This window comes from Panthera uncia (genome assembly GCF_023721935.1).
Source record: "Panthera uncia isolate 11264 chromosome B3 unlocalized genomic scaffold, Puncia_PCG_1.0 HiC_scaffold_1, whole genome shotgun sequence".
Classification (NCBI taxonomy): domain Eukaryota; kingdom Metazoa; phylum Chordata; class Mammalia; order Carnivora; family Felidae; genus Panthera; species Panthera uncia.
In genome coordinates this window covers 120,773,085-120,798,897 of record NW_026057582.1, presented here as the reverse complement: position 1 = coordinate 120,798,897, position 25,813 = coordinate 120,773,085, and positions in this window count along the sequence as shown.

The following is a 25,813-nucleotide window of genomic DNA, read 5'->3' as shown; positions in this document are numbered from 1 at the left end:
TATATATATATATATATATATATATATATATATATATATTTCATGATGGGGAGAAAAATGGTGACATCCCCGTCTCTACCCCACCCCCAGACCAAGTTTACCAAACCACTCTGTTCAGGCCATCCTCACAGTGTTGTGCAGTCATGAGTGGGCTGGTTTGTTCTGCTCCATAGTCTCCCACACCCCCCAGGTGCTCTGCTAGGATTCAAAACCTGATGTCTTAAAGGGTCCTGCTCCATGTATCCAGGTTCTGGGGTATTGCCAGCTACCTCTTCCCAGCTAGCTGACAAAGGACCTCTGGCTCCTCACAGGGCTGCACAGACATGAGTGGGCTGGTTGGTTCTGGTCCACAGTCTCCTGTGCCTTCCAGGCACTCAGCTGGGATTCAAAACGTGATGTGTTAAAGGATCCTGCTCTGCATGCCCCAGTTCTGGGGTAGAGTCACCCTGCCCAGCCAGCTGGCAAAGGGCCTCTGGCTGGCAAGCACCTGCAGGGTCTTTTGTCCTTGGAGGCTATATGCCATCTTCCCATAGCACTCAAGGGAGAGGATTTCTGTCACTGACTGTGCCTCTGAGCGGGCTACTGAGCCCAGGGCTGGCTCCCCTCCTCCCCAGATGCACAAACAGAGTGGCAGGCCCCAGTCTGGAGAAAGCCCCACAACCCTAGAATGAAGAGGAAATTGGTTCTTGCTCCATCTTTTCCATTCCTTGGTCCATGGTTTTCCTCCTGTCCAAATTCAGTCCTACCCTTCCAAAGTCTATCTTTCTACTTCTTTTGTCTCTCAACAGAAAGGGATCCCTCCACTATATACTGACACCACCTGTTTTATCTCTCCCAGTTCACAGTCATGCACCTATGGCCCACCAAGTTCTCTGTGGGTCCCTGGAGATGTTTATGTCACTCTGTAGCCCAGATTCCTGGAATTCCAAGTCTTCTGGTCTCAATACTGCTGTGTTTGGGGTATGAGGGAACTCCTCATACCCCTACTTCTCTGCCAAGTAGACTCCCAGCTATATAGGATTTTGAATTTTATAAGTTATGTATATATGCTGGATAGTAAACATTTATCAGATATATCATTTGCAAATATCTTCTCCCATTCTGTGGGTTCCCTTTTAATTTTGTTCATTGTTTCCTTTGTTGTGAAGATTTTTTATTTTGATGTAGTCAAAGAAATCCTGAAAAGAAAAGCTAAGCTGGAGACATTTCAACTTTCATCCCTAGGATAAATATTACTTGATTATAATGAATAATTTTTGAGTGTATTATTGAACGTGGTTTGCTAGTACTTTGTTGAGGTGTTCCATTTATGTTTATCAGAGATACTGGAATGTAGTTTTTCTTTTGGTTTGGGTTTTTTGCAGTGCCTTTATCTGGTTTTGATATCATGGTAATGCTAGCCTCACAAATAAATTTGGAAACTTTCATTCCTCTTTTATTTTGGGGATAGTTTGAGACGAGTAGATATTAACTCTTCTTTAAATGTGGTAAAATTTGCCTGTGAAGTCAATTCATCTAGAATTTTGTTTCTTGAGAGTTTCTTTTTATTACTGATTCAACTTCATTACTAGTAATATGTTCCAATTTTCTATTACTTACATATTCAGTTTTATAAGGCTTAGGTTTCTAGGAATTTATCTATTTTTCTAGGTTGTCCAATTTTTTGGCAATTTTCCCTAATATTCTCTTATAATCTTTTATACTTCTATGGTGTGGGCTGCTTCCATCTGGTCCAATCTCTCATTAAAAAAGATTGTTTTCTTATTAATTTTCTGTCTGGATGATCTATCCTCTGATGTAAGTAGGGTGTTAATATTCTCTACTATTACTGTATTACTGTCAGTTTTTCCCTTTATGTCTATTAATAGCTGCTTTATGTATTTAGGTGCTCCCCTGTTGGATGCATAAATATTTCCTGTTGTTATACCATTTTGGATTGTATCATTTATCTTTATATAGTGTACTTCTCTTTCTTGTTACAGTCTTTGTTGTAAGTTCTATTTTGTTTGATATAACTATTGCTACCCCATCTTTCTTTTTGCTTCCATCACATGGCAAATATTTTTCCATCCTTTCACTTTCAATCTGCATGTGTGTTTAGATCTGAAATGAGTATCTTTTGGCCAACCTATAGATGGGTATTTTATCAATTCAGTCACTCTATGTCTTTTGATGGGAGCATTTAGTGCATTTATATTCAAAGTAGTTAATGATTGGTATATACTTCTTGCTATTTTGTTACTTCTCTTATGGTTGTTTTTGTAATTGTCTGGTTTTTTTTTTCTTCTATTGTTCTTTTCCCTTATGGTTTCGTGGCTTTCTTTAGTGATATGCTTGGATCTCTCTCTCTCTCTCTCTTTCCCTTCAAGATTTGTCATTATCATTGGGCTCATATATAACATCTTATGCAAATGGCCCTCTATATTAAGTTAATGGTCACTTAAGTTTGAAGCCATTCTAAAAGCACTATATTTTTACTCCTCTCATGTTTTCTTTATATGATGTCATAATTCATTTTTTTAATTTTGTGAATTCCTGGCTGATTATTATAATAATGTAACCTCTGTAGTGGTTTTTATAAGTGATTGATATACTGTTATTATATTTGTATTTACCTGTGAAATTTTCCCCTTTCCTTATTTTATTGCTCCTGATTATAGCCTTTTCTTTCCACATAAAGAATTACAGTTAATATTTCTGGAAAGTCTGGTTTAGTGGCAGTAAACTCCTGTTACTTTTGTTTTTTCTGGGAAACTATCTCTCCTCATTTTGTGAATGATAGCTTTGCTGGATACAGCATTCTTTGTTGCAGGTTATTTTTTTTTTCTTTTCAGCACTATGAATATACCATGCCACTACTTTTAGGATTTCAAATTACCTGCTGAAAAATCAGCCATTGACTTGTGAGTTTTCACTTGTATATAAGTGTTTTCTTTTGCTGCCTTTAAAATAGTCTCATTACTTTGTGATATTTTAATTAGTATGTGTCTTGATGTCATCCTTCTTGGGTTATCCTTCTGTTAGGATCCTTCTGTCATCTTTCTGTTAGGAACTCTCTGTGCATCTTGTATCTGTATGCCTGTTTCTTCCCAAGTTTTGGGAATTTTCAACTACTATTTCATCAAATTAATTTCCTTCTCTCTAATCTCTCTCTTCTGCTTTTGGAATTGTTATAATGCAAATATTACACTTGATGAAGACTCTGTTTCCCTCAAACTATTCTCATTTTTAAAATTTCATTCCCTTGACCTATTTATATTTTGTTTATGTTTATGTTTGTTTATTTATTTAGTCAGTCAGTCAGTTGGTTGTATATAGTGCAATAATGATTTCAAGAGTAGATTCCAGTGATTCATCCCCTACGTATAACACACAGAGCTCATCCCAACAAGTGTCTTCCTTGATGATACTTACCCATTTAGCCCATCCCCCAACCCACAACCCTTCCAGCAACCCTCAATTTGCTCTCTGTATTTAAGTCTCTTATATTATGTTCTGTCGCCTCTCTGTTTTCATATTATTTTTGCTTCCCTTTCCTCATGCTCATTTGTTTGGTATCTTAAATTCCACATATGAGTGAAATTATATGATATTTGTCTTTCTCTTACTGACTATTTCGCTTAGCATAATACATTCTTGTTCTACCCACATTACTGCAAATGGCAGGATTTCATTCATTTTGATTACTATCTATCTATATTTACACACATACACACACACATAACATCTTCTTTATTCAATCATCTGTTGATAATCTTTTGAGCTCTTTCCATACTTTGGCTATTGTTGACAGTGTTCCTATAAACATTGGGGTGCATGTGCCCCTTCAAAACACACCTATATCACTTAAATAAATACCTAGTACTGCAATTTCTGCATCATAGAGTAGTTCTATTTTTACTTTTTTGAGGAACCTACATACTGTTTTCCAGAGTGGCTGAAACAGTTTGCATTCCTACCAGCAGTGCAAAAGAGACCCTCTCTCTCTTCATCCTTGCCAACATCTGTTGTTGACTGACTTGCTAATGTTAGCCATTCTGACACGTGTGAGGTGGAATCTTATTGTGGTTTTGACCTGTATTTCACTGATGATGAGTGATGTTGAGGATTTTTCATGTGCCAGTTGGCCATCTGGATGTCCTCTGGAGAAGCGTTTATTCATGTCTTTTGCCCATTTCTTCACCTGATTATTTGGGTTTTTTTGGGGTGTTGAGTTTGATAAGTTCTTTATAGATTTTGGAACTAACCCTTTATCTGATTTGTCATTTGCAAATGTCTTCTCCCATTCCGTCAGTTGCCTTTTGGTTTTGCTGTATGCTTCTTTCACTGTGCAGAAGCCTTTTATTTTGATGAGGTCTCAATAGTTCATTTTTGCATTTGTTTCCCTTGTCTCCAGAGACATGCTGAATAAGAAGTTGCTGTGGCCGAGGTCAAAGAGGTTTTTGCCAGCTTTCTCCTCGAGTATTTTGATGGATTCTTGTCTTATATTTAGGTCTTTCACCCATTTTGAGTTTATTTTTTGTGTATGGTGTAAGAAAGCCATCCAGGCTCATTTTTCAGCATGCCCCTGTCCAGCTTTCCCAGCACCACTTTCTGAAGAGACTGTCTTTATTCCATTGGATATTCTTTCCTGCTTTGTCAAAGATCAGCTGGCCATACGTTTGTGGGTCCATTTCTGGGTTCTCTATTCTGCCCCATAGATCTCAGTGTCTGTTTTTGTGCCAGTACCATACTGTCTTGATGATTACAGCCTTGTAATACATCTTGAAGTCCAGGATTGTGATGCCTCCAGCTTTGGTTTTCTTTTCCAAGATTGTTTTGGCTATTCAGGGTCTTTTCTGCTTCCATACCAATTTTAGGATTGTTTCTTCCAGCTCTGTGAAGAATGCTGGTGTTATTTGGATAAGGATTGTATTGAAAGATTGCTTTGGGTAGTATTGACATTTTGACAATATTTGCTCTTCCTATCCAAGAACATGGAATATTTTTTCCATATTTTTGTGTCTTCTTCAATTTCTTTCATAACCTTTCTATAGTTTTCAGTGTACAGATTTTTCACCTGTTTGGTTAAGTTTATTCCTATGTATTTAATGGTTTTTGGTGCAATTTTAAATGGGATCAAATCCTTGATTTCTCTTTCTGTTGCTTCACTATTGGTATATAGAAATCCAACTGATTTCTGTGCATTTATTTTATATCCTGCAACTTTGCTGAATTCATGGATCAGTTCTTGTAATTTTTTGTAGAATATTCTCATTTTTATTATTCTTTTTTTTTTGTTTTTGCTTTTAATCTTGGTCTCTTTCTAATACTCTGTCTTCCAGCTAGCTGATTCATTCTATACTTCATCTAATCTACTATTTGTCTTTCTAGGTATTTTTAATTTCAGTCATTGAGTAGTTTGTCTTTAATTCTGTCTCATAAAGATCATCCACTCTTTTTTCAAGTACAGTGAATATCTTGATGATGATTACTTTGAGTTTTTTACCAGGCATATTACTTACCTCTATTTCATTTATGTCTTTTGCTTATTTTTTTTCATTCATTCCACTGGGACATATGTTTTTTTTAAAGAAATTTATGTTTTTTATGTTTATTTTTGAGAAACAGAGCACAAGTGGGTGAGGGGCAGAGAGAGAGATACAGAATCTGAAGCAGTCTCCAGACTCTGAGCTGTCAGCACAGAGCCTGACATGGGTCACGAACCCACAAACTGTGAGATCATGTCCTGAGCCAAAGTGAGATGCTCAACTGACTGAGCCACCCAGGTACTCCTCTAGTGGGATATATGCTTCTATATCTTCACTTTTTTTTCTGAGTCTTTGTGTTTGTTTCTATGCATTTGGAAAGTCATTTATGTTTCCTGATCTTGAAATTAGTGGCATTATGAAGAGGGTTTATATAGTGCCCCATTTTGCAATGTTCTCTGTTCATCAAAAGCAGACTCTTCAAGGGTGTCTCTTATGTGGGTTGTGTGCCCTACTTGTTGTGGTTTAGCCTTGGTTGCCTTCAGTCCAGTCAACTCTAATCTTTCACTTTGCCTGCTGTGGGCTGTGTTTCTTCTCTGACCCTGTGGATCAGAATGGGGTCATCACATACTTATAGTTGGTTAGTGTCAGCAGTTTGACCATATGCCTGCTCTCAGCCCTGTGTTTTTCCCTGAGATGCTTTTGTTGGTGAGTGGGACCTGCAGACAAACCAGATGTCTATTCTGAGTTTTTCCGTTGGGGTTGAGTAGTAAAAAAATAAAATAAAATAAAATAAAATAAAATAAAACAAAAAAAAACAAAAAAAAGCCAAAAAACAAAAAAACTCTCCCTTCCTTTTCCCCTCAGACACTTTTTTTCGGTAGGTGAGGCTGGCAGTCAGGCCAGATGCCTGCCAGGATGGCACTCTTTCTGCATTACCAATTAAAAGGTTTATCTCCTGGGACCCAAGCATACAAGTGTGTGTGTTTATTTTCCCTTCTTCCAAAAGTAAGAGTCACTTTGGAGTGGTGCCAGTCGCTACAGAGCCACTTTCAGGAGAAGACATGGCAGGAGTGGCACGAGGTACTCCTGCTGAGTTGGGAAGGGTGGACAGGGAAGATCTGCAGGAGAACATGGAAGCAGGACACATGGTGTTAATAAAATACATGGAGAGTGTCTGTGTAACTAAGTTGGGTGGGTGGGAAATGACACTTGATAGCTCTTTTGTTCTTAGAGAAGTCTCCTAAAGATTCCTGCTCATCCAATTCGCTGTCTTATATTAGTGAATAAAATTTCACATGTATGCCAGGTGCTTTTCAAACTGATGTTTTTATGCTGTACATCAGTGGGGTTGTTTGTTTTTCTGTATCTTTATGGGTGATTCAGTTTCTTATTGCTGTTTGTCTCTCCCAGAGCAGAGATCGCTGATTTTTAAAGTACATGGAGTTAGCCCTGCTGGTTGTAAAAAAAAAATGCTGTTAAGCCCATATATTTTTCAAAGCCAAATATTATGGGGACTTATATTCTCAGTGCATGTGAGAATGCACTTGTTTCTGGGATGCCAGGAACAAGGTCTGCTCCTCTCCTTTCTCTGTGTTTGTGGTGCTTCTCCCATTTGTCTTTAGTCGCACTGTGAGTTTGGTTCCCAAATACATCTCTGACCCTCCTACCTTTTTTGATGTGTCCTCCTCTCTACAATTAACTAAGGAAAGTCTGTTCTGCCAGTATTCAGGTCATTTTCTGTGTTGGTTGCACTGATATTGCTGTTATCTAGGTATGCCCGTGGAACGACTGAACTTAGGATCTTCCACCTCTTCCATTTTCCTTGAAGTCCTCTCCAGGAAGGTTTTTTCTGAAAGAAAATGCACTGGAGAATATCAAGTGTTGAGAGTGATGACAGTTTCTTGTGGACTAAGTTGCAGCACTAGTCAATTTCTTGTAGGAGATGCAATGTATATATTTCACTGTTTAGACCTGTAATTGATGATTCTTTCCTATCAACAGTTCATTTTTGAGGTCTACAATTGATTATTTTATCCATGATTAACATTTAGTGGTACTGAGTGTTATTCAACATAGTATTGAAAGTCTTAGCCTCAGCAGTCAGACAACTTAAAGAAATAAAAGGCATCCAATTGGCCAGAAGGAGGTCAAACTTTCATTCTTTGCATATGACAGGATACTCTATATGGAAAACCCAAAAGATTTCACCAAAAAACTGCTACAACTGATCCATGAATTCAGCAAAGTTGCAGGATATAAAATAAATGCACAGAAATCAGTTGGATTTCTATATACCAATAGTGAAGCAACAGAAAGAGAAATCAAGGATTTGATCCCATTTAAAATTGCACCAAAAACCATTAAATACATAGGAATAAACTTAACCAAACAGGTGAAAAATCTGTACACTGAAAACTATAGAAAGGTTATGAAAGAAATTGAAGAAGACACAAAAATATGGAAAAAATATTCCATGTTCTTGGATAGGAAGAGCAAATATTGTCAAAATGTCAATACTACCCAAAGCAATCTTTCAATACAATCCTTATCCAAATAACACCAGCATTCTTCACAGAGCTGGAAGAAACAATCCTAAAATTGGTATGGAAGCAGAAAAGACCCTGAATAGCCAAAACAATCTTGGAAAAGAAAACCAAAGCTGGAGGCATCACAATCCTGGACTTCAAGATGTATTACAAGGCTGTAATCATCAAGACAGTATGGTACTGGCACAAAAACAGACACTGAGATCTATGGGGCAGAATAGAGAACCCAGAAATGGACCCACAAACGTATGGCCAGCTGATCTTTGACAAAGCAGGAAAGAATATCCAATGGAATAAAGACAGTCTCTTCAGAAAGTGGTGCTGGGAAAGCTGGACAGGGGCATGCTGAAAAATGAGCCTGGATGGCTTTCTTACACCATACACAAAAAATAAACTCAAAATGGGTGAAAGACCTAAATATAAGACAAGAATCCATCAAAATACTCGAGGAGAAAGCTGGCAAAAACCTCTTTGACCTCGGCCACAGCAACTTCTTATTCAGCATGTCTCTGGAGACAAGGGAAACAAATGCAAAAATGAACTATTGAGACCTCATCAAAATAAAAGGCTTCTGCACAGTGAAAGAAGCATACAGCAAAACCAAAAGGCAACTGACGGAATGGGAGAAGACATTTGCAAATGACAAATCAGATAAAGGGTTAGTTCCAAAATCTATAAAGAACTTATCAAACTCAACACCCCAAAAAAACCCAAATAATCAGGTGAAGAAATGGGCAAAAGACATGAATAAACGCTTCTCCAGAGGACATCCAGATGGCCAACTGGCACATGAAAAATCCTCAACATCACTCATCATCAGTGAAATACAGGTCAAAACCACAATAAGATTCCACCTCACACGTGTCAGAATGGCTAACATTAGCAAGTCAGTCAACAACAGATGTTGGCAAGGATGAAGAGAGAGAGGGTCTCTTTTGCACTGCTGGTAGGAATGCAAACTGTTTCAGCCACTCTGGAAAACAGTATGTAGGTTCCTCAAAAAAGTAAAAATAGAACTACTCTATGATGCAGAAATTGCAGTACTAGGTATTTATTTAAGTGATATAGGTGTGTTTTGAAGGGGCACATGCACCCCAATGTTTATAGGAACACTATCAACAATAGCCAAAGTTTGGAAAGATCCCAAATTTCCATCGATGGATTAATGAATAAAGAAGATGTTATATATATATATATATACATACAATGGAGTATTACTCAGCAATAAAAAAGAATTATATCTTGCCATTTGCAACCGCATGGATGGAACTAGAGGGTATTATGCTAAGCAAAATATGTCAGAGAAAGACAAATATCATATGACTTCACTCATATGAGGACTCTAAGACAGAACAGATGACCACAAGGGAAGCAAACATAATATAAAAACAGGGAGGGGGACAAAACATAAGAAACTCTTAAATATGGAGAGCAGAGTGTTACTGGAGGGGTTGTGAGAGGGGGATGGGCTAAAAGGGGAAGGGGCATTAAGGAATCTACTTCTGAAATCATTGTTGCACTATAGGCTAAGTTGGATGTAAATTGAAATTATCATCGTCATCATCTTCATCATCATCATCATTATCATCATCATCATCATCTACTTGAACATAAGGAAAAAAAATCATTGAGTGGTACTGGATCCCCTTTCAGCCTCTCCTTCTAGTCCTCTGACTTAACTTTAGTTGTCCCTTTATTAATTTTCACATACCCCCTTTTGATCATTTTTCCTTAAACATATCACTGACCAAGGGTCAAGTTCCCTTAATTCAGTGGCCTTTTGTCTCTTGGTGACAGTAAAGACTTCTTCTTGGTGTCATTTCCCACCTTGGAGGGAAATTATACAGATTGGGAAGCTACTGGAGTCACATTCATGTAACAAAGAGTGGTAGCAGGGAGAACTTTATGTGTTTCCCATCTATAGTCCATATTTGCCAATATTACAATCATTGGAGGTCATATATTTATTGGGTACATTTTTTAAATAAAGGTTTCACAAGAAACAAATACAGAATCAAAAGTAACATGACAATTAAAAATTATATAATGGCTCTAAACCAGGATCATAGATCAAAAAGTAGCCAACTAAAAATATATGTTGGCTGTTATTCAGACTTATGGGAGAAACATTCCCACTATGGAGATAAACCCAGAATCACATATGCTTTCAGGAATTCTTTGCTTAGAGTGTCCATAAAAACATAATAGTTAATATTACAAGAACACACAGAATGAATTAACTGTGCCCATTTGGGAAGATACAGTGTAGGTATAAATATGAAGCAACAGTTGCTGAATTTTTGCCAAGCAGTAAAACTTCAAAGACTTTTTAAAACAGTATAATATCAAAAGAACTATTTGATGCCAAATGTGTTAATAATATAGTAAAAGTGGAAAATAAGAAACTATGAATTCTAAAAAAGCATCCAGAGTCAGTTCACAGTCTAGGATAGAAAGAGAGAGTTCTAGGGTTGCCTGGGTGCTCAGTCGGTTGAGCGTTCAACTTTGGCCCAGGTCATGATCTCGTGGTTCATGAGTTCAAGCCCCGTGTCAGTCTCTGTGCTGACAGCTTGGAGCCTGGAGCCTACTTTGATTCTGTGTCTCCTTCTCTCTCTCTGCCCCTCTCTGGCTCATGCTCGCACTCTTTCTCTCTGTCAAAAATAAGCTTTTTTTTTTTTCTTTTTAAATGAGAGAGTTCTGTGAATCAGGACCTTCCAAGAATCCTAGTTTAGACATCTTGGGAAAGTTGTCTCATCAGATGTTTTCTGCTTCAATTCCAGTAACTCTTTACTTTCATGTCACTAGATGGTGTTGACATACACTGAGGGTTGAGACCTTTCTTTAAATATGTTACATGAAATCAAGACTCTATTTACCAGAGTTTGGCAGAGTTTGATTAGCAGTACTGAAAGGAACTTTTCCAATGAGGTTGAAGTCACTCTTCCTGCAGGTATCTTTTCCAATAGACAAAATTTTCAGTCTTCCAGTGTGATGCCTAACATATTCATCCAAAGTACTGAACCGTGTAAACATTGCTCTATCAAACCATTGTTATTTTCAATAGAAAAATTTAGGCTTTACAATTCTAAAGTATATCTTGTTTTATCAACTGTGGGTCAAATGATGGAGGGGACCAGTGCATTGGACATCCATGGATTATCTCAAAGTTTAAGAATCTATGAGTTTCAAAGGGAATTAATCTGAGATTTAGAAGGACCAATGGCAATACTTTATAACAAGATATTTTAAGGGACTATAATTTTACCAGTTGGGTCTTCTTAGTGCCATTAATATATTAAACTAACAGTGAGCATTCAGAATGATCTGAACAATGAAAATGCTATAAAACTGGACAAACAACATAGATTTGTTGAAGCTCTTGATATGTAAACTGGGTTCCTTATCACCACAAAGTTTGAGGTGCTCCCCCCATAGGAAACTTTTTTTTTTCCTAACAAAGTTTTAGCCATAGAAGAAGCAATGTCCTGTCTGTAAAGGAAAGGACTGGTCCTGTGAGAAAACATAAAAGAGGTTGAAAAACATTTATATCTATGATATGGAGGAAGCTGTATGAAATTTATTTGCCAAAATTTGAATGGTCCATTAGGTGTGTCCAGGAGCATTGGAAACAATGTTCCCTGGGTTCTGTTTTGGACAAGTGTGACAAACAGGTAGGCATTGTGATTTTTTGTTTCTTTATTTGTTTCAGGAGTAGAATTCAGTGATTCATCACTTATATACAACACCCAGTGCTCATTACAAGTAAATGCCCTCCTTAATACCCGTCACTTATTTACCACATCCTCCACCCACTTCTCTTCCAGAAACCCTCAGTGTGTTCTCTATAGTTAATAATCTCTTATGGTTTGCGTTCCTCTTTTTTTTCCTTCCCCTATATTCTCTGTTTTCTTTCTTAATTCCACATATGAGTGAAATCATATGGTATTTCTCTTTCACTGACTTATTTTGCTTAGAACAATACTCCTCTCTGGCCCCATCCACGTCATTCCTAGTGGCAAGTCTTCATTTTTTTTGATGGCTCAGTAGCATTCATGACATTTCCTGGACACTTGGCATATTTCCATAATTTGACTATTGTTGATAAGGCTGCTATAAACATAGGGGGGGGTGTGCCCCTTCAAATTTGTATGTTTGTAACCTTTGGGTAAATACGTAGTGGTACAGTTGCTGGATCGTAGGCTATTTCTATCTTTAACTTTTTGAGGAACCTACACACTGTTTTGCAACGTGGCTATACCAATTTTCATCTGACCAACATGCAAGAGGGTTTCCCTATCTCTATATCATACCCACATCTGTTGTTTCCTGTGTTGTTCATTTTAGCCATTCTGAAATGTGTGAGGTGGCATCTCATGAGGTTTTTATTTGTATTTCCCTGATGTTGAGCATCTTTTCATGTGTCTGTTAGCCATCTGTATGTCATCTTTGGGAAAATGTCCATTCATGTATTCTGCTCATTTCTTAGCTTGATTATTTGGTTTAGGGGTGTTGAAGTTAAGTTCTTTATAGATTTTGAATAGTAAACCTTTATCACATATGTCATTTGCAAATATCTTCTTCCATTCCATTGGGTGCCTTTTAGTTTTATTGTTTGTTTCCTTTTCTGTGCAGAATCTTTCATCTTGATGAAGTCCCATAGTTCATTTTTGCTTTTGTTTCCGCCACCTCTGGGCATGTGTCTAGCAAGAAATTTATAAGGCACATGTAAAAAAGATTACTTCTTGTGTTTTCCTCTAAGATTTTGATAGATTCTTTTCCCACATTTAGGTCTTTCATCCATTTTGAATTCCTGTTTGTATAAGGGGAAAGAAAGTGGTCCAGTTTCATTCTTCTGCGTGTTACTGTTAAACTTTGTCAACACTATTTTTTGAAAAGACTGTCTTTTTTCCATTGGATATTCTTCCCTTCTTTGAAGATTAGTTGAACATATACGTGTGAGTCCATTTCTTGGTTTTCTATTCTGTTTCAGTGATCTATGTGTCTGTTTTTTTGCCAGTACCATAATGTCTTGATGACTACAGTTTTGTAAGGTAGCTTGAAGTCCAGAATTGTGGTACTTTTCTTGTACAAGAGTGCTTTGTTTAGCTCTGTGAAAACTTCTGGGGGTATTTTAATGGGGATTGCATTAAATGTGTAGATTACGTTGTGTGGTATAAACATTTTAGCAATATTTGTTCTTCCAATCTATGATCATGGAATGTTTTCCATTTTTTTATATACTCTTCAAATTCTTTCATAAATTTTCTATACTTCTCAGAGTACAGATTTTTTTACCTCTTTGTTTAGGCTTATTCCTAGATATCTTATGGTTTTTAGTGCAATTGTAAATGGGATAAATTTCTTGATTTCTCTTTTTGCTGCTTCGTTATTGGTGTAGAGAAATGCCACAGACTTCTGTACATTGGTTTATATCCTATAAATATACTGAATTTGTGTAACAGTTCTGGCAATTTTTGGAGTCTTTTGGGTTTGCTACATAAAGTGTCATATCACCTGCAAAGAGAGAAAGTTTGACTTATTCCTAATTTTTCATAATAATCCCTTACAATTGTATTTCTGTGGTGTTGGTGGTGATCTCTCCTCTCTGGTTTGTTATGTTATTTATTTGTGTCCTTTCTCTTTTTGATAAGTCTTGGTATGGGGTTATCAATTTTATTAATTTTTTCAAAGGACCAGCTCCTAGTTTTATTGCTCTATTCTACTGCTTTTTAAATTTCTATATCATTTATTTCTGCTTTAATCTTTATTATTTCCTTTCTTCTGCTGGCTCTAGGATTCATTTGCTGTTCCTTTACTTGGTTCTTTAGGTGTAAGGTTAGGTTATATATTTGAGATTTTTAGTTCTTGAAGTAGGTCTGTATTGCTATATACTTCCCTCTTATGACTGCTTTTGCTGAATCCCAAAAGTTTTGGGCTGTTGTGTTTTCATTTTCATTTACCTCCATGTGTTTTAAATTTGCTTTTATATTTCTTGGTGAACCCAATCATTCTTTAGTAGGATGTTCTTTAACTTCCCTGTGACTGTGGTCTTACTAAATTTGTTCTTGTGGTTGAATTCAAGTTTCATAGTGTGTGGTCTGACAATATTCATTATATAAACTCAAGATTTTCTGTCTATCTATCTATGTATCTATGTATCTATCTATCTATCTATTTAGAGAAAGAGAAAGAGAGCAGGGGATGGACAGAGCAAAAGGGAGAGAGATAGAATCCCAAGAAGGGTCTACACTGTCAGCACAGAGCCCAACACAGGGTTTGAACTCACAAACTGTGAGATCATGGCCTGAGCCAAAGTCAAGAGTTGAACACTTAAGTGACTAAGCCAGCCGGGTGCCCCTATAATCTCAAACTTTTTGGATTTGTTGAGGCCTGATTTGTGACCCAGTATGTGATCTATTCTGGAGAATGTCCAATGTGCACTTGAAAGGAATATATATTCAGCTGCTTTAGAATGAAATGTTCTGAATATATCTGTTAAGTCCCTCTGGTACAGTTAGTCATTCAAACCATTGTTTCCTGGTTGATTTTCTGCTTAGTTAATCTGTCCATTGTGGTAAGAGGGGTGTTACAGTCTCCAAAGTATCATTGTATTATTATAAGTGAGTTTCTTTATTTTTGCTATTAACTGATTTATATATTTGTGTTGTTTCAAGTTGGGAGCACAAATATTTACCATTGTTGGATCTTCTTGTTGGATAGACCCTTTTATTTTTATATAATGTCCTTCTCTTGTTACAGTCTTCGCTTTAAAATGTAGTTTATATAATAGAAGTGTGGCTACTCTGTCTCTCTTTTGACATCCATTAGCATGATAAATGTTTTTCCATCCCCTCACTTTCAATCTGTCGATGTCTTTGGGTCTAAAATGAGTTTCTTGTAGGCAGCATATATTTTTGTCTTTTTTAAATCCATTCTGATATCCTATGTCTTTTTATTGGAGCATTTAGCCCACATACATTCAGAGTAATTATTGATAGATATGAATTCAGTGCCATTGTATTACCCGTAAAGTTGTTGTTTCTGGAGAGTATCTCTGTTAGTCTGTAGTCTTTTTTTTTTTCCTTTTAGTCTTTACTTCTCACTCAAAGAGTCCCTTTAATATTTGTCACATGGCTAGTTTAGTGGTCATGAACTCCTTTAGTTTTTGTTTGGGAAATTCTTTATTTCTCCTTCTATTCTGAATGGCATCTTTGGCACATAGAGTATTCTTGTCTGCTGCATATTCTTACCATTGAGCACATTGAATATATCATGCCATTTCCTTGTAGCCTGTGAACTTTCTGTGGATAGAACTTCTGCTATCCTTGTTTGTCTTCCCTTGTAAGTTAGATATCTTTTCCTTTGCCGTTTTTAAGATTTTTTTCCCTTATCTCTGTATTTTTCAAATTTTAGTATAATACATTTTGGTGCAGGCCTGCTTTTGTTGATTATAATGGGAGTTCACTGTGACTCCTGGATTTAGGTGTATTTTTTCCATCCCCAGATTAAGGGGGTTTCAGGTATAATTTCCTCAAATAAAATTTCTGCACCTTCTTTTTCCTTCTCCTCTTTTTCTGGGACTCCTGTAATATGAATGTTATTGCACTTTATGGAGTCTCCAAATTCCCTAAGTGTACCCTTATAATCCAATATATTACTTTCACTCCTCTTTTCAGCTTCATCATTTTCCTTAACAGTGCATTCTATATCACTTATTCATTCCTTTGTTTCTTCCATCCTTGTGGGCATTACGTCCAGTTGGTTTAATCATTCAGTTACAGCATTTCTTAAAATTTTGTTCTGACTAGTTTTTAGGTCTTTTATTTCTGTAGTAAAGGACTACCTGGTCTTTACATGCTTTACTCAATCCCAGATACTATCTTTACGACTTTAAAGGCAGTCACACAGTGGCTTGGAAATTATAGTGAAGTGAAGCAAAATGCTGACTTCCAGACTAGCTCCCTCACCAGGTGTTTCTTCCCCTATGCTAATGAATGAGGAAGTGCAATGGTGCCCACCAGCTCTCTTGTCCCCTGAAAGGCAGTTCAGTCTCTCCCAAATGCACACCAAGAAGGGGAATTTTCTCTCCCAGAGTGATCCAGGGGATTCTCAGACCATGCTGTCCACTCTTTAACCTCTGCCTTCCTTCTCCACAGGAGCACCACTATGTCCACCAGGCTCCACACTGGCCATGACATGGACTTCTAAAACTTCATATTTCAAGCTCTACTGCTTGTAAAAACTCATGATAATCAGACCCTCTCATTTACCCAATCAATGGTTTTTGGTGTTTGTCTTTTTCAGTCTCCTGTGCACTTCTCTCTCTCTCTCTCTCTCTCTCTCTCTCTGTGATCAGGACTCTTTTCCCTGTGCAGAGCCCATGATTCTTTCTCCCTCAAATACCATCTCCCCACCTCCTCCATGATGTGGTTTCTTTTCTTCTTATAGTTGTGAAGTTCTATCAGTCCTCAAATTGATTTCTTGGGTGTTCAGAATGATTTGATATTCATCTAGCTGTGTTTGAGGGGGGAGGCAAGCATAAGGTCCTCCTATTACTTTTACATCTTAACTCCTCTTAACTACTTTTCCCACCAATAGTAGTTCATGAACACTATGATTTTTTCAGTAGACCAATGATTTAATGCATGTACACTGGTAAGTAGTTGATATTTAAATTTCTGATAAAGCTGAATTGTTATTGGTCCAAACCAGAATGCTCTTTTTATCAAACCAATTATTATTAGATTTTAAATATTGTTTTTCCCCTATTCTGGGGCCAATTATGGGGCATTTCTGGACATTTTTTCAAATTAGCATTGGGGAGAACATCCTTTGGAATATGACAGAGGTTTGGCTGATGATTTCCCTGAATACAGTATTTTGGGCAGAAATACAAGCAATTTGGTTTATTTGGGCCTCCAAGGAGTCAATTCTCGAATTCCCAGGAACCTTAATAGTAACTAGGGTAGGCAGAAAAAGTGTAGCATGCAATGAATTTGGACATAACAACCAATTTTAATTTTACCCCCTTCACAGGGAAGGAGACCTTGTTTTTTTCCATAACATACTGGCTATCAATATAAATGTTTGTGGTTTTACCCTTTGGCTAATGTACAAGCTCAAGTAAGGCCATATAACTCACGTGTGGGGTTGAAGTAGCCAAAGGTAAATGTGCTGCCGTAATGAATTCAAAACGGGTTGCAATAACACACCCAATATGGCATTTACAATGTTAATCCTTTAAATAAGAGCCATGAAAAATCTGCATTGATTAGAGATGATGCTTATAAATTGTCATGGAAAATCTGAAGATAATATGCCAGCATTAATCAGCCATGAGGTATTTTGTCTGTGAAGGAAGGGAGAACAATAGAAGGGTTACTGTTATTGCAGTGAGCAGGAGATGTGAGGAGCAGTTAATGGGAAGATTTCATAAGAGGTGAGATGACGGAAAAGTATTGAGTGTGATAATAATTTAGGAGGGCATCTACCTCATGAGACAATAGACAATTAAAGAGGATTCCATGATTATTTATTCAATGGCTTTATTTTTTTTTAAAGATTTTATTTTTAAGTAATCTCTACATTCAACATGGGGTTCAGACTCACAACCACAAGACCAAGAATCACACACTCTAACAACTGAGCCAGCAGGAATCCTGTCAGTGTCTTAAATTAAAAGTAAAGTGGCAGGAATGGCTCTGAAGCCGGGATTTCCTCATGCCATAGAATCTAGTTGTTGGCTATAATACCCTATGGGTTGATGATGGTTCCTATGGTTTTCAGTGAGCACTTCAAGTACAATCCTTTCTTTCTTACATACAAAGTGGAAAAGAGAAGTCGATAACTAAGATGTCTGAAGGTGGATGCAGGGAGTAATTAGATTATTTATTTATTTACTTATTTTTATGAGACTATTTTTTCATTGATTTTTAGCTTCAACTTGAGTGTGATTATATTTAATAGCCACTTAGTGGTTTTCCATTGCTATCCTATAAACCAAACTTTGAAAGCATTTTATAGTCAGAAAGAAAACAGAAAAATATGGAATCTAAGCATTTTACAAACAACCAATGGATCAACAAAGAAATCAAAATGAAAATAAAGAAGTACATGGAGACAGATTAAGTGAAAACACAATGGGCCAAAACATTTGGGATTCAGTGAAATAAATTTCAAGAGGGAAATTTACAGTGATACAAGTATACCTTCAGAAAATCTCTAATAGGGCCACCTGGGTGGCACAGTTGGTTAAGTGTCCAACTTTGGGTCAGGTCATGATCTCATGGTTCATGAGTTCAAGCCCCACATCAGGATTTGTGCTAATAGCTCAGAGCATAGAGCCTGCTTCAGTTACTGTGTCTCCCTCTCTTTCTGCCCCTTTCCCACTTGCTGTCTGTCTCTTCCTCTCCCTCTCTCAAAAAATGAATAAACATTTTAAAAAGTTTTTCAAAGAAAAAAGAAAATCTCGAGTAAACAATCTAACTTTGCAACTAAAGCAACTGGAAAAAGAACAAACAAAGCCCAAGGTTAGTGGAAGGAAGTACATAATAAAAATTAGAGCAGGAATAAATGAAATGGACACTAAAAACAATAGTAAAAATCAATGAAGGTCAATGAAATTGAGAGCTGCTTTTTTTTTTTACCTTTTCAGTTTCTATTTAAATTACAGTTAGTTAACACACCGTGTAATATTGACTTAAGATATAGAAATTATTGATTCATCACTTACATACAACACTCAGTAGTCATCATAACAAGTGCCTTTCTTAATACCCATGACACATTTATCCCATACCCCAGCCCACCTCCACTGCACTAACCCTAAGTTTCTTCTCTATAGTTGAGAGTCTGTTTACTGGTATGCCTCTCCTTTCTATTTTTTCCCTGTGTTCAACTGTTTTGTCTCTTAAATTCCACATGTGAGTGAAATCATATACTATGTGTTTTTCTCTAACTTATTTCACTTAGCATAATACTCTCTAATACCATCCATGTCGTTGCAAAGGGCAATATTTCATTATTTTTTTACAGCTGAAAATACTCCATTGAAAATATATATATATATATATATATATCCACATCTTCTTTATCCATTCATCAATGGATGGTTTTGTCTTTCTCCATAAGTTGGCTACTGTTGATAATTCTGCAATAAACATTGGAGTGCATGTATCATTTTAAACAAGTATTTTTGTATTCTTTGGGTAAATACTTAGTAGTTCAATTGCTGGATCATAGGGTAGTTCTATTTTAACTTTTTGAGGAACCTACATATTGTCTTCCAAAGTGACTGTAACCGTTTTAATTCCCACAAACAATGTAAGAGGGTTCCCATTTATCCACACCCTCACTAACACGTGTTGTTTATGTGCTGTTAATTTTAGGCATTCTGACTAGTGTGAGGTGATATCTCATTGTATTTTTTATTTGTATACCCCTGATGATAAATGGTGGTGACAATCCTTTCATGTGTCTATTGTCTTTCTGTATGTCTTCTTTGGGAAGATGTCTATTCATGTTTTCTACCCATTTCTTTATTGGATTATTTGGTTTTTTGCATGTTCAGTTTGATAACTTCTTTATAGATTTTGGATACTAACCCTTTATCAGATATGTCATTTGCAAATATCTTCTCCCATTCTATAGGTTGCCTTTCAGGTTTGTTGATTGTTTCCATTGCTGTGAAGAAGCATTTTACCTTGATGAAGTCCCAATAGTTTATTTTTGCTTTTGTTTCAAGATACATCCTCTGGAGATGTATCTAGTAAGAAGTTGCTTTGGCTGATATCAAAGACGCTACTGCTTGTGTTTTCTTCTAGGATTCTGATGGTTTCCCGTCTCACATTTATGTCTTACATCCCTTTTGAATTTATTTTTGTGTATGGACTAAGTGGTCCAGCTTCATTCTTCTGCATGTTGATGTCCATTGTTATCAACACCATTTGTTGAAGAGGCTGTCTTTTTTCTATTGGATATTCTTTCTTGCATTGTGGAACATTAGTTGACCATATAGTTGTGGGTTCATGTCTGAGTTTTCTATTCTGTTCCATTCATTTATATGTCTGCATTTTGTTTTTGTTTTTTGTTTGTTTGTTTGTTTGTTTGTTTTGTTTTGGTTGGTTTGGTTTGGTTTGGTTTTTGCCAGTAATATATTATCTTGACCTCTACAGCTTTGTAATATAATTTGAAGTCCGGAATTATGATACTTCCAGCTTTGCTTTTCTTTTTCAAGATTACTTTGGCTCTTTGGGGTCTTTTGTGTTCCCATACAAATTTTAGAATTGTTTGTTATAGCTTTGTGAAAGCTGCTGGTGCCATTTTGAATGGATTACATTAAATGTGTAGTTTTCTTAGGGTAGTATAGACATTTTAACATTTGTTCTTCTGATCCATGAGCTTGTAATATTTTTCCAATTCCTTGCGTTATCTTCAATTTCTTTCATGAGTGTTTTATACTTTTCAGAGTATAAATCTTATCTTTTTCATTAGGTTTATTCCTAAGTATTTGATGGGTTTTGGTGAAATTGTAATTGAATTTCCTTGATTTCCCTCTCTACTGCTTCATTACTGGTGTATAGAAATGTCACAGATTTCTGTACATTGATTATGTATCCCACAAATTTACTGAACTTGTTTATCAGTTCTATGAATTTTTTGGTAGAGTCTTATGGGTTTTTATAGAGAATCTCATATAATCTGCAAATAGTGAAAATTTGATTTATTTGCTGATTTGAATGCCTCTTTTTTCTTCTTTTTATTTTTTTTTTTAAGAAAGAAAGAGTGTGAGTGGGGGAGGGACAGAGAGAGAGGGAGACACAGAATCTTATATTGATGTCTGTTCCTTCTATCCATAATTTGTTGAGGGTTTTTATCATGAATAGATGTTGTACTTTATCAAATGCATTTTCTGCATCTGTTGAGAGAATTATACTGTTCTTTTTTTTATTAATGTGGTGTATCACGTTGATTGATTTGTGAATACCGAACCACACTTACAGCACAGGAAGAAATCCCACTTGATCATGGTAAATGATTCTTTTAATGTACTGTTGGATTCAATTCACTAGTATTTTGTTGAGAATTATTGCATCTATATTCATCAGGGATATTGGCCTCAAGTTCTCTTTTTCAGTGGAGTTTTTGTCTGGTTTTGGAATAAGGATAAGCTGGCCTCATAAAATGAATTGGGAAGTTTTCCTTCCATTTCAAATTTTCAGAAGACTTTGAGAAGAATAGGTATTAACTTTCCTTTAAATTTTTGGTATAATTCCCCTGTGGAGCCATGTGGACCTGAAGTTTTCTTTGTTTGGAATTTTATTATAATAATATTCATTATTCGTATTACTATTATTATTACTGATTCAATTTAATTTCTAGTAGTCAGTCTTTTCAAGCTTTCTATTTCTTTCTGTCTCAGTTTTGGTAGTTTTTATGTTACTAGCAATTTATTAATTTCTTCCAGATTGCCCAATGTGTTAACACATAATTTTTTATAATGTTGTCTTATAATTGTATTTCCGTGGCATTGATTATTTCTCCTCTCTCATTTGTGATTTTATTTATTTGGTTCCTTTCTCTTATCTTTTTGATAAGGTTGGCTAGGTGTTTATCAATTTTATTAATTTTTTTCAAAGAACCAGCTCCTTGTTTCATTGATCTGTTCTATTATTTTGTTTTGTTTTGGTTTGTTTTCTATATCTTTTGTTTTCTTTTCTAATCTTTATTATTTCCCTTCTTCTGCTGCCTTTGGCCTTTGTTGTTATTTGTCTAGGTCCTTTAGTTGTAAGGTTAGGTTGTTTATTTGAGAGTTTTCTTGCTTCTTGACTTAGGCTTGTATTGCCATATACTTCTGTCTTATGACTGCTATTGTCACATCTCAAAGGTTTTGGACTGTTCTGTTTTCGTTTTCATTTTTTCCATATATTATTATTTTATTTCTTTTTAATTTCCTGGTTGACATATTAATGGATTTGTAGCATGTATTTAACCTCCACGTATTTGTGTTATTTCCAAATTTTGTCTTGAGGTTGACTTCAAGCTTCATAGCATTATGCTCAGAAAATATTCATGGTATTATCTCAATATTTGTACCTGTTGAGACCTGATTTGTGACCCTGTATATATGCTCTGGAGAATGTCCCATGTGCTCTTGAAAATACTGTGTATTCTGCTGCTTAATGATGAAATTTTCTGAATATACCTGTTCAGTACATCTGATCTAGAGTGTTATTCAAAGCCATTGTTTCCTTGTTGATTTTCTGCTTGATAACGTTGCAAATTGTTATTTTCTGCTTGATAACGTTGCAAATTGTCCATTGCTGCAAATTGTGTGATGCATTCCCCTACTACTATTGTATTGTCAATGAGTTTCTTTTTGTTTGTTGTTAATTGTATTATGTATTTCAGTGCTCCAAAGTTTAAGGCACAAATTTGTAATTGTTAGATATCCATTTTTTTTATTAGGAAGGAGTAATTTCTATTTATTTATGTATTTATTTATTTATTTATTATTTAAATTTAAGTTAGTTAACCTACAGTGTAGTCTTGGCTTCAGGAATAGAACTCAGTGATTCATCTCTTACATATAACACCCAAATAGTGCCCTCCTTACTGCCCATCACCCACTTAGCACATCCCCCCACCCACCCCATCCAGCAACCCTCCGTTTGTTCTCTTTATTTAAGAGTCTATTATGTTTGCCTCCTTCTCTGTTTTTGGCATATTTTTCCCTGCCTTACCCTTTGTTCATCTGTTGAGTTTCTAAAATCCTACATATGAGTGACATCATATCTGTCTTTTTCTGGCTGACTTATTTCACTCAGCACAATACCCTCTAGTTCCATCTATGTTGTTAAAAATGACAATATTTCATTTTTTTATCATGAATTAGTATTCCATTATATATCTATCACATCTTCTTTATCTGCTCATCATGCAATGGACATTTGGGCTCTTTCCATAATTTGGCTATTGTTGATAACACTGCTATAAACATAGGGGTACATGTGCACCTTTGAATCACCATTTTTGTATCCTTTGGATAAGTTCCTAGCAGTGCAATTGCTGCTGGGTCATAGGGTATTTCTCTTTTTAACTTTTTAAGGAACTCCCATACTGTTTTCTAGAGTGTCTGCACCAGTTTGCATTCCACCATCATTGCAAAAGTGATCCCCTTTCTCCACAACCTCGTCAACATGTTGTTTCCTGAGTTGTTAATTTCAGTCATTCTTAAAGAAAGGAAGACTTCCAAAATCATTCTATGAATCCAGAATTATCTTGATTCCAAAACCAGACAAAGATCACAATAAAAAGGAGAATTATAGACCAATATCCCTGACGACTCCAGATGCAAAAATTCTCAAGAAGATGCTATCAAATTGAATTCAACAGAATATTAAAAGAATTATTCACCATTATCAAGTGAGATTCACTCTTGGGCTGTAGCGCTTGTTCAGTATTCACAAATGAATCCACATGATACATCACATTAATTAACAAAAGATAAGAACCACATGATCCTTTCAATAGTTGCAGAAAAGCCATTTGGCAAAATACAGCATCCTTTATTGATAAAAACCCTCAAGAGAACAAGGATAGAAGGAGCATACCTCAACATCACAAAATCCATATATGAAAGGCCCAAAAATAATATCATCCTCAATGGGGAGAAACTGAGAGCTTTCCCCCTAAGACCAGGAACACCACAGGGATGTCCCCTGTCACCAATGTTATTCAGCATAGAACTGTAAGTCCTAGCCTCAGCAATCATAAAACAAAATGAAATAAAAGGCATCCAAATTGGAAAGGATGAAGTAAAACTATCACTCTTTACAGATGACATGTTACTCTAGACAGAAAACCTGAAAGACTCCACCAAAAACCTTTCAAAGCTGATATATGAGTTCAACAAAGTCACAGTTATAAAATCAATGTACAAAAATCATTTGAATTTCTACACCAATAAAGAAGCAGCAGAAAGAGATATCAAGGAACTGATCCAATTTACAATTACACCAAAATCCATGAAATACCTAAGAATAAGCCTAACTATGGGCACCTGCATGGCTCAGTCAGTTAAGCATCCAACTTTGGATCAGGTCATGATATTATGGCTTGTGAATTTGAGCCCTGTGTCAGACTCTGTGTTGACAGCTCAGAGCCTGGAGCCTGCTTCAGATTCTTTGTCTTGCTCCCTCTCTCTCTGTGTCCCCCTTCCTTGCTCATGCTCTTTCTCTGTCTCAAAAAAAAAAAAAACAACTTTAAAATATTATAAATAAATTAAGCTAACAAAGAGATAAAAGATCTGTATGCTGTTAACAATAGAAAGCTTATGAAAGAAATTGAAGAAGACACAAAGAAATGGAAAGACATTCTATGCTCATGGATCAGAACAAATATTGTTAAAGTGTTGATACTACCCAAAGCACTACACATTCAATGTGATCCCTATCAAAATAACACCAACCTTCTTCACAGAGCTAGAACAAACAATCCTAAAATTTGAATGGAACCACAAAAGACCTCGAAAGCCAAAGTAGTGTTGAAAAAGAAAAGCAAAGCTGGAGACATCACAATTCTGGTCTTTAAACTGTATTGCCAAGCTATAAAAATCTATTGTTAGATATTCTTGGTGGATGGTCCAATCCCCCTTATTATGATATAGTGCCCTCCTTAATCTTTTTTTTTATTTGTTTTTAAAACCTTTGTTATAAATCTAGTATATCTGATATAAGTGTGGCTACTCCAGCTTCCTTTTGTCATCCATTAGCATGATAGAAGATTCTCCATCCTTTCACTTTCCATATGCAGTGTCTTTAGGTCTAAAATGTGTCATGGAGTGGTTTGGGAAGATAGAGCAGCGTGGAGACTCTCAGCTTTTCTCATCACTGAAACACAGCTAAATCAGCAACAAACAATTTCGCACACCTAGGAAATTGATCTGAGGATTAGTACAACAATCTGCATAACTTGAGCCATAAAGCTTAGTAGGTAGGTGGTGCAGAGAGGTGAAGTGGGGGAAAGAAAAGCTGCATAGGGTAGGGAGCTGTTTTTTCAGAAAGAGGACAGAGAAAGACCAAGGGGAAGAGTGCAGTGAATGGAGATTGTGCTAGAGAAACACTCTCCCAAAAGCAGCTGGAGAGAAAGAGACAGAAAGAGTGAAAACACTTGTAGGGAACTGAATAAGAAATATGTTCCCAAAAACCATTGATGGGGAGAAAAGTGAGGGTTTTAATGCCATTAGGATCCTGTAAACAGTGGAACATAGAGTCTGACATTCTGGAGCTCAGTTCTTGATGGTGCTCTGGTGAGAAAAAGAGTGAATCCTTAAGAGCAGGCAGCGAAGTTTGAGGGCTCCCTGTGCCACAAAGGGAGAAGTGGTTCTCCTGCTTGGAGCATATTTGGTAGAGGCCATTTGGCCTCCACATTGGCAAAGGTCCCATTGACCCCGGAAATCAGTCATGTTTGCTGGTATTGGGACAAAGATGCCTAAGTATTGTGAAATCAAGCACTGGCTGTGTGTTGTAGTTTATCACAATCTCTGAACCTCTGCCACTGTACAATCTTATGAATGGTTTCTGGGGCAAGCCAGCACCCAGCCATTACTCAGTGAGACCGTCCCCCAGAAAGACTACCCAGATCCAAGCCACAGGGGTCTCTGAAGTGAGGGGTTTTGAAACACAACCCCATCTGAGATAAAACTCTGGAGGGAGGTGCCACCTGGAAGATGGATGGCTTGGAAATGGACAGGATAGAGGATGGAGTGTACAGAGCACTGAGACAGTGGAGGGGTGT